Here is a 9411-nt window from a genome sequence, read left to right as displayed (position 1 = left end):
CTTCCTACAGCATGGTGGCTAACAATGACAGGCAGTAGCCAAAAGCAAACATTTCAGAAAGCAAGGTCCAGTGTGCAGGTGTTATCAAGGCTTTGAATGTATCATGCGTGCTGGTGATCCATCAGGAAAAGTTAAACCTAGAGTAAATACAGGAAGGTGTATACACAGGCGGAAGCAAAAGGATGAGTCCACTCCATCAAGAAAAAGTATGTGATCACTGACATGGTTTAAAATTGATGTAGAGGCTCTACAGACAATGCCTGCATTCTAGGGCAGACTGCCTACGAAAGGCGTGAATATTGGAAGCATAGTTCCTTTGGGTCCAGCAAAGTAGCAGTCTACCACAATGTGAGAGGTATTTTAAGGCAAAAAATCAAAAAGTTTGGGCAATTGATTAAATATAAGAAATAAAGGAGAAGAATAAGCCAAAAGTTTGTGAAGTGTTTCAAGCCTGAATATCTTAGGATATGGGTTGCTTCTCAGAGAGTAAACAAATGACAATAATACTGAGGCCAGGAGGTGTTTTAGCAAGATAAGATGTGTTGTGTAAAGTACTGATTAAAGTGTACAGGTGGAAATTTCCCAAATGTAATTGAAAATATATCTGTAACTTATGTTAGGAGGGAAGACTAGAAATATGAGTTACCTGTATGAGATATTAAAGCATGGAGAGAATGAGATGAAGAAAGTTGAAGCATTGCAGGGGTGCTCACGTTTAAAAGCTAATAGGAGGAACGTGAATCAGGAACAACAACTTAGTAAGAAAGTTTCAAAAAGCAAGAGACAGTAAATTGGGCCAAATGCTAGGGAGAGAAACAATAATAGTGAGATCCAAAAATAGGCCAATTAACTTAGCTATGGAACACTTCAGTTGAATAGTGCAGAATAGTCAGATTGCAAAGGTTATGGCAGAGGAACAATGACAATCTAATGATAATAACAGCACCTGGCATCTGAGTGATCACTACATAATGTGTATGGGCTTAACATACAATATCTTATTTAATACAACAACCCTGTGAGGTAGGTCAGAATAACAACATTTCATGATGTCAGAAAAATTATCTGAAACTTAGGAGCAGTTCAAAGTGATTACTGGGGTTTTTTCCCAATGTAGTGCTAGACTTGACTAATATTGTCTGAGCAATTTAATAAAGTCTGAGAGGCCAAGATTAAAGATTTTTTGCCCAGCAGAGATGCAAACAATTTCTGGTGATGGAACAGGAAATGTCTCTTGACATTAACCAATCTGGTATCTAAACAAGCAGTTTTCTTATAAAATTATTCCTAAATTGTTTATTATTCCTGACTTTTCAAATACTCTTTTACCAATTTTAAAAAATTACTTCTTCCCTCATTGCAGTTTTCCGGCAGGAGTTGCAGTCAAGGTCATATGGAGGAGCAGCCTTGGCTAAGGAACTTCTCTCCCCTCTGACTCAGTACTTTTCCACTCCTAGCCCTTCCCTGTCTTTCCCAAGACCAAGGCTTCATAAAAATGCAGGAGCCTTTTGTTTGGAGGCTGTGAAATAATTTCCTTGTCTGTGCTACATCCATTTGACCCTCTCCAGGTGGCTTCCTTGGGGGAAACGGAATACTGGAGAACCAGCGTCTCTCTTTTTTGCCTTTTGACTGCATTGTGGTAATAGTGAATGAAGACTTGATTGTAACTTTTCAGTTTGGCTCATTATTCTCACTGACCATCTCTACACCTGGCAGCCCATCATGTGCAAAGCACTGAAAGCATTCAGAATGACCCTCCCCCAAAATGTGCCACTTTAGCACATGAATTACTCTGAGCTAAAGTCAACTGAAACCTTGCAGACTCAAGAAAAACTTCTGCCTTCCTTCAACTACTTAGGAGAATTTAAATTGGGGGTCTTAGAGAATTATTACCAGAGATAAATTTTATCTGAGTGACCCATCTGTATGGCAGGGCAAACAGGTAATTACCCAAAATCTGCTTTTTCTTATTGTCCTGTGAATTACCCTCCTGTCCTTGAAAGTCCCAGGCTCCTATCCCATCGCTTAACTCAGGATGGCACATATACCTCATATTACCTTGCTGTCTTTGAACCTCTCATGTATGTGGAGTCTCATATGTACAAAATTAAATTTGGTTTCTCTTTTGTTAATCTGTTTCACATCAACTTGATTATGCGACCAGCCACAAGAACCTTTGAATGATAAAGGAAAATTCTTTCTCCCCAACAACACAATGTTAGCAACTTGATTTAACCAGCAATTTCTGACAATTACACATACTGGGAAATGGATAGTGGGTAAGGAAGATAGTTTTAGATTGAGGCTAGCACCTGTGCATGCATTCTGGTACTGGAAAAGTGAGTGAAGAGGGAAAAACTGAAACTGCCAAAGAAAGGGAGGAAAACAGAAGGAGTTCTCGATAAGGAAGGAGGAGTGGGGCCAAAGCACAGGGGAGCAGTCGGCTCTGAAGGAAGGTTACCTTTTTCTCTAAGTCCGGAGGAAAGAAATATGGATAAGCAAAAGTGCAGAAGTAATTAGACACAGCAAGGATGGTGTTTTCGCAGGTAACAGGGGTGAAGGAATGAAGGAGTTCTCACTCAGTGACCTCAATCTGCTCAGGAAAATGGGAGACAAGGTCGTGTGCTGAGGATGAAAGATCTGAGGTTGATTGGAAGGGACAGGACTGGAGTAGCCACTCAGGTGTTGCATTAGGAAGTGAACGTGACATAAATAAAAGGATTGCTAACTAGCAGAGCGAGCAGCAGTGTTGTTACATGGTCCAACAATGCAGTCTGAGACTGGAATGCATAAAAAGGGATTGTTGAGATCCAGGAATGAAAAATCTTCAGGTGGTCACACGAGAGGGAAAGCAACCCTGAGATTTGAGAGAAGCACCCCTGCAATGCCTGGGAGCAGCAGTCTAGGTGTCCTTAAGTGTTCTCATAGCATCCCATACTTCCATCATCACAACTCTTCTCACAAATGGTCATAATTGCTTATTCTTTAACTGTCCCCCAACTGTACTCAACCCAAGGGCAGAGGCTTGACTCCCTTGCTCACGCCTCAGGGTGCAATACATCTCACAGTACCTGCCTCGTATGTAGTCAAGGACCAGTAAAGACTTGTTATCTGTTTGGACTCTGACCAACGGCACTGTGAGCCTTCTAGCTTATATACTGTTCTTGTTCTAGTCACATCTCTCCTAGGTTTGTCTCCTGCTGGAGGCTCTGATTCTCATGATTTGTGTATGTCCTAACTTTGACCTGCTTAATGGCTTCGTCTGGTATACTTGTCCTTACCTTTCAGACTGATTATCTGATTCTAGAACCATTCTCCTTTTTTGATTACTAGTTATCATATATCCCTATCTTGGCTCACTGCTTAAATTCACTATATGTACTGCCTCTTTTATGCCCAGCACCCACTACAATGTGGAGGTCAAAGAGAGAACAAAGAAAAAGTGGAGTCAAGGGTGGCAAGAAGGCAATAATTACAAAGAACAAATGTAATCATTGCAGCCTGCAGCCAGCCACCCTGGAACTAAGGCCCGCCCACCAGTAGGTGGGCACCAGACTCAGGATCCCCCAGCCCACCTAGCCCGCCACCCTAGACTCGCCTGAACCATCAGCAGCTACACCAGGGGCTGTGCAGCCAGCTACACCAACGGCCAGCCTCACCCACCAGCAGGCAGTCACCAGGCCAAGCCCACCCTGGCCATACAACCACCTGTCCCAGGACCTAGGTGCAACCACCAGCAGGCTCGCAACAGCCCTAGAATCCCTGGGCCACACAGCCAGTCATGCTGGGACCCTCCTCACCCACCAGCAAGCCACCACCAGACCCAGCGCCCAGGCCCCACAGCCAGCTGCCTCAGGAATTGGCCATGCCCACCAGAGGGCCAAAACCAACCTCAGGGCCACCTGGGCCCAGCAGCCAGCCATGCTGAAACTGAGCCCTGCCCACCATCAGACCACCAGCCACTGCACAAGGCAGGGCCTGGCAGCCAAAAGGGCCGGGGACCAGCCTCACCTACCAGCGCACCAACAGTAATCAGTCCAGCCACAACAGAAGTGCACACTCAACCCATATAGGGGACAGTGCTAGAACATACAACTCAGGTGACCAAAGGGGACTGTGCTGCTGGGACACATAGGATGTCTCCTACACATGCCACTTCTCCTTGATTGGGAAATGTAATCTACCTACCTAATACATAGAAATAAACACAGAGAATTAAGAAAAATGAGGAGACAGAACAATGTTTCAAAAAAAAAGATAAAACCCCAGAGGGAAAAAAACTCAGTGAAGATAAGCAATATACCCAATGAAGAGTTCAAGGTAATGAACATAAAGATGCTCAACAAACTCAGGAGAAAAACACAGCAAGAATTCCAAAAAAGTTAGAAAATATAAGAACCAAACAGAACTGAAGAATAACTGAAAAAGTACACTAGAAGGAATCAATAGATCAGATGATACAGAGGAACAGATCAGCCAACTAGAAGAGAGTATTGGAAATCACCTAGCCTGGACATGAAAAATAAAAAAGAATTTTTAAAAATGAGGATAGTTTAAAAGACCTCTGGACAACATCAAGCTTACTAACATTTGTATTACAGGGGACCCAGAAGGAGAAGAGAGAAAGAAAGGTACAGACAACATACTTGAAGAAATAATGGCTGAAAACTTCCCCAACCTGGGAAAAGGAAAAGACATTTAGGTACAGGAGCACAGAGTGTCTCAAACAAGATGAACCCAAAGAGGTCCACACCAAGACACATTATGATTAAATAGCAAAAATTAAAAATAAAAAGACTACCTTAAGCAGCAAGAGAAAAGCAGCTAGTTTCATACACGGGAACTCCCATAAGACCATCAGCTGACTTTTCAGTAGAAACTTTGCAGGTCAGATGAGAGTAGCACAATATATTCAAAGCAACGAAAGGAAAAATGTACAGCCAAGAATATTCTACCCAGCAAGGCTACTGTTCAGATTTGAAGGAGAGATAAAAAGTTTTACAGACAAGCAAAAGCTCAAAGAGTTCAATGCCACTAAACTGGCTTTACAAGAAATGTTAAAGGAACTTCTCTAGCTGGAAAAAAAGAAGACAACAACTAGAAATATGGAAATTATGAAAAGAAAATTCTCATTAGTAAAGGCAAACATACAGTAAAGGTAGTAGATCAACCACTTATAAAGCTAGTAGGAAAGTTAAAAGACAAAGTAATGAAATCATCCATACCCACAATAAGGTTAAGTGATATAAAAGCCAAGAATTTTAAATATAATGCCAAAAACATTAAATGTGGGGGGAGGGAGCAAAAATGCAGGGTTACAGGGTTGTTAGAATGTGTCTGAAATTAAGAGATCCTCAACTTAAAATAATCACATATATATATGGTATGTTGTTATATATGAACCTCACGGTAACCACAAAACAAAAATGTCTAATACACACACACACAAAGAAAAGAATTCAAATATAACACTAAAGATAGTCATCAAATCACAAATGAAAAGAGCAAAAGAAGAATAAAGGAACAAAAAATAACCACAAAAACAATGAACAAAATGGCAACAAGTATATGCCTATCAATAATTACTTTAAATGTAAATGGACTAAATGCTCCAAGACATTGATGAAAGAAACCGAAGATGACAGAAACAAATGGAAAGAGGTACCATGCTCATGGATTGAAAGAAGTAATATTTTTAAAATAACCACAAGGGACTTCCCTGGTGGTCCAATGGTTAAGAATCCATCTTGCAATGTAGGGAATGCCGGTTCGATCCCTGGTCAGGGAACTAATATCCCAAATGACGCGGGGCAACTAAGCCTGCATATCACAACTACAGAGCCCATATGCCACAACTAGAGACACTGAGCGCTGCAACTACTAAGCCCATGCACTCTGGAGCCCACACGCCACAACTAGCGAGAAGCCCACGCACCAGAACGAAGAGCCCGTGCACCGCAACAAAAGGTCCCACGTGCTGCAACTAAGACCCAACACATCAAAATAATTAATTAATTAAAATAAATAAATAAAGTAAAATAAAATGACCACACTACCCAAGGCAATCTACAGCTTCAATGCAATCTCTATGAAAATCCTAATGGCATTTTTCACAGAACTAGAACAAATATTCCTCAAATTTGTATGGAAACACCAAAGACCCTGAATAGCCAAAAGAATCTTGAGAATTAAGAACAAAGCTAGAGGAATCACACTCTTTGGTTTCAAACTATACTACAAAGTTACAGTAATCAAAACTGTATAGAACTGGCACAAAACAGACACAAATGGAACCATATAGAGCACAGAAATGAACCACCACTTCTATGGTGGTTTAATCCTCAGCAGTGGCATCAAGAATATACAATGAGGAAAAGACAGTCTCTTCAATATATGGTGCTGGGAAAACTGGACAGCTACATGCTAAAGAATCAAACTGAACTACTATCTCATGACATATACAAAAACTCAAAATGGATTAAAGAAATAAAAGACTTGAAACCATAAAACCCCTAGAAGAAAACATAGCCAGTGCACATGTTGACTTCAGTCTTAGCAATGTTATTTTGAATCTGTCTCCCCCTGCAAAGGAAACAAGAGCAAAAATAAACAAGTGGGACTACATCAAACTAAAAAGCTTTTGCACAGCAAAGGAAACAATCAACAAAACAAAAAGACAATCCACTGAATGGGTGTAGATATTTGCAAACAATGTATCTGATAAGGGGTTAATATGGAAAATTAACCATATTAATTAACCATATTAATTAATTAATAACCATATTAATTAACCATATTAAGGAAACGAACAACCCATAAGAACTGGGCAGAAGACCTAAATGGGCATTTTTCCAAATAAGGCATACATATGACCAACAAACACATGAAAAGATGCTCAACATCACAAATCATAAGGGAAATGCAAATCAAAACCACAATGAGACATCACCCCACACCTGTCAGAATAGCCATTATCAAAAAGAAAACAAACTACAAGTGTCGGGGGTGGGGGGGATGTGGAGAAAAGGGAACTCTCATGCTCGGTTGGTGGGAATGCAAATCATTACAACCGCTATGAAAACAGCATGAAGGTACGTCAAAAAATTAAAAATAGAACTACCATACAATCTAGCAATTCCACTTCTGAGTTTTTTCAAAGAAAAAAAAACACTACTAGTTCAAATATATGTTTATTGCTACATTATTTACAATAGCCAAAATATGTAGGCAACCTAAGGGCCCATCAATAGCTGAATGGATAAAGAAAATGTGGTGTGGGGGCTAAAAAAAAAAAAAAAAAAAAAAAAGAAAATGTGGTGTGTATACACACACACACACACACACACACACACACACACATACACACACACAATGGATTATTATTCAGCCATAAAAAATAATGAAATCTCGCCATTTGCAACAACATGGATGCACCTAGAGGGTATTATGCTAGGTGAAATGAACAGAGAATGACAAATACCAAATGATTTCTCTTTATGTGGAATCTAAAAAACAAAACCTAAAACACAAAACAAACCAACATATCAAAACACAGAGTCCCAGATACAGAGAACAAACTGATGATTGGCAGAGAGGAGGGGGTTGGGTGATGAGTGAAGTAGGTGAAGGAGATTAAGAGGCACAACCTTTCAGGGCTTCCCTGGTGGTTCAGTGGTTGAGAGTCCGCCTGCTGATACAGGGGAAACGGGTTTGTGCCCCGGTCCGGGAAGATCCCACATGCTGCGGAGTGGCTGGGCCCGTGAGCCATGGCCGCTGAGCCTGCGCGTCCGGAGCCTGTGCTCCGCAACGGGAGAGGCCACAACAGTGAGAGGACCACATACCGCAAAAAAAATAAAATAAAATAAAAAATATAAAAGAGGTACAACCTTTCAGTTATAAAAAAAATAAGTCACACACATGTAATATACAGCATAGGGAATATAGTCAATAACAGTATAATAACTTTGTATGGTGACAGATCATAACTAGACATATTGTGGTGATCATCTTATAATGTATAAAAATATAGAATCACCTCATTGTATACCTGAAACTAGTATACAAACTAGTATACAAACTAGTATAATAGGGTAAGTCAATTGTACTTCAATTAAAAAAAAGAATAAATGTAATCTTGTGGGTCAGAGGAGATAAGGTCAATGACCCATGTAGCCCAAATAGCTTAGCTCTGGCACTTAGGATTTTTGGAGACAAAGCAGTGAGACTGAGACTTGAAAAGTAGTTATATGTCCTCAATTATATTTATGCTCATAAGCATGGTAGATTGTATTTATTACCAGGGGACCTATGGATTTAGGGCTGATCTAATATTTAAAGTCAAAGTTATGAGACACGGATTCATGAACATTTGCTGAATATCCATTGCGTGATTGTGTGCAAGTCAAGAATACCCAGAGCAATAAAGAAAGGCACAGTCATTGCCTTCAAGGAGTTTACAATCTCGGGAAAAGAGATGCAAGAATATAGCTTGGGCAGAGATATCTTCAGATGGGTAAGGAAACCTTTCTTCCCCTGGAGGGATCAAAGGGGATTTCCAAGTAGGTGTCATTAGGGCAAGTCCTAAAAGACAACAGGAGTTTGCTAGGTGGGAAAGATCTTCAGAGCTCTTCAAACATAGGAAGAAATATGCCTCTGAACACATCACTGTGAAAGAGCATAATGCATTTGGCAAACTATGGGTATTTTAGCATGGATGGCACACAGAAAAGGTAGAGAATTACAGGAGGTGAAACTAAAAAAAGGAAAAATGTAAGCAGGAATTAGATGATTAAGGCCCTTGCCATGATAAGACATTTGGAATTTTATGCTGTAGGTAAGAAGAAAGGCTCCATAAACAGATAAGAACAGGAAATTTTCAGCCAAGGAAATGGAGAACTCATAGGGAACAGTATACTTTTTCTGATATTAATTGGGTAAAATGCAGAAATGTAAGTTTCCTGTGGTATTTTATAGAACTAGAGTCAATTTGTAGACTTTAAAGAAATGGTCTACATAAGGAGGATCTTTTATTTCATGTAGGCTCTCTAGCAACGAAACAGTATTGTGAGGTATTGTGCTTCTTATCACAAGAGGTATTAAGTAGACGCTGCAGTTTGCCTGTAAAAGGCACACTAAAAAAAAGGTAATATGGGTAGTAGAAAAGACAACCAATAATGCCTGTTCCCATTTAGATTATAAGATTTTCTATTTCTTCTGTACTTTGGGATGCTGGTATATTACATGCTCTGTAGATATTGAGCAGTTGATTGTCTATAGCAAAATCTGAAATTAACTCTGAAATAAGCCTTTAAAAGCAGTTTCCAGACCTCAGTGACTTTGTGGAAGTACATATATAAACCAAATTTCATTGTCTAAAGAACTCCTCAGATTTTAAAAGCTGAGATTTCAAGC

The sequence above is a fragment of the Lipotes vexillifer genome, unplaced genomic scaffold (genome assembly GCF_000442215.2).
Source record: "Lipotes vexillifer unplaced genomic scaffold, Lipotes_vexillifer_v1.1 scaffold202, whole genome shotgun sequence".
NCBI lineage: Eukaryota > Metazoa > Chordata > Mammalia > Artiodactyla > Lipotidae > Lipotes > Lipotes vexillifer.
The sequence above is the reverse complement of the archived record's forward strand: the minus strand, read 5'-3'. Positions refer to the sequence as shown.